Raw genomic sequence first — 1,250 nt, forward strand, 5'->3', positions numbered from 1 at the left:
TTTTCTCTTGAGATGTTTGTTACATTTTAAGAGGTGAACAGTGTTAAACCAGAAGTCACCATTAGCTCATTATGCCTAATCTGAATATCCTAGGTCATTAAAATATACCAAATTACCCATACAGAGAACCAATTAATTTAGGTGTTGCTTGAAGAATGCACTCCATTTTGGGCTCAGAAAAGGAGAACAGAGAATTCAGGGTCTCCTGCAGAAGATGGTTGCAGTGTTTGAAACCCACCACATCAAATCCTTGGATCTGCCCAGGCCTCCCAGCTCCTACTTTCATGACAGCACATTGTGTTCCAAGCCATTTGACAACAGCAGCAGCTTATGTCACAGCAGCACGCGGTTTCTGGCAGCTCTGCATTCCTCTTATCAATGCTTGGCTGTGGTGACCTAGCAGATGGACCATGAAAGGAGCAAGCTCAGAAAGAGCTCCCTTGTCGAGACAGAGAGGTACTCTGATAAAGACACACTACTGAAAACAAACATCAGGAATTTCAGGAAGTAGCCAAAACAGTTCCTAAATCACAAGGAGTGTGAACTGCTGAAGGACTGAGGGACCTCAGGGAACTAGGGGAGAAAGGAAACCCCATGGTTTCCAAACAGAATGAAAGAAAAAAAAGGAGCAAGCAAACCTGTGGTTATAAACTCATCACTGTTAGTTCAATACCAGAGAAGACACCAGAACAAATTAATTTCAAAATCCTTTTACACACATTAGGGACATAGCAGCTGTCAAAATCCCAGCTAATACATATTATCAAGGATTAGCATCAGACTAATTTGATTTTCTTTTTTGATGGAGTAATTGGCTTCAGAGACCAGGAGAGAAGCATAGAGGCAGTGAAACTTCATCTCAGCTGTGCAAGCACCCAGCACAGCTCCGCCGGCAGGAAAAACGACGCGGAGCCTGGCGGGCCTGACTCGCCGCAGGTGGCAAGAAGCAGAGAAGGTGGTGCCAGCGTTGCCTGGCAAAAAGCCACAGAAAGGGGTGGACCCCGCTCCCACCAAGGCTGTGCCCGTGACAACCGGCGAAGGGAATCGCCTCCTGGGCATACACGGGCCGCAGCCCAGGGGCTCAACCGCCTCGGCCGCCAGCGGGCCCTGAGGCAGAGGAACCGGCGAAGGGCCTCCAGGTCGCGTCCACAGAAGCTCCCGGCTGAGGAGCCGCTGCAGCCGCCCCGCCGGCCGAGGGGCGGCAGTGCCCGGCCCCGCTTACCGGACACCGCCCCTCAGGGCGGCCCAGC

This window comes from Athene cunicularia, assembly GCF_003259725.1.
Source record: "Athene cunicularia isolate RWA chromosome 11 unlocalized genomic scaffold, athCun1 chr11_part1, whole genome shotgun sequence".
Taxonomy (NCBI): domain Eukaryota; kingdom Metazoa; phylum Chordata; class Aves; order Strigiformes; family Strigidae; genus Athene; species Athene cunicularia.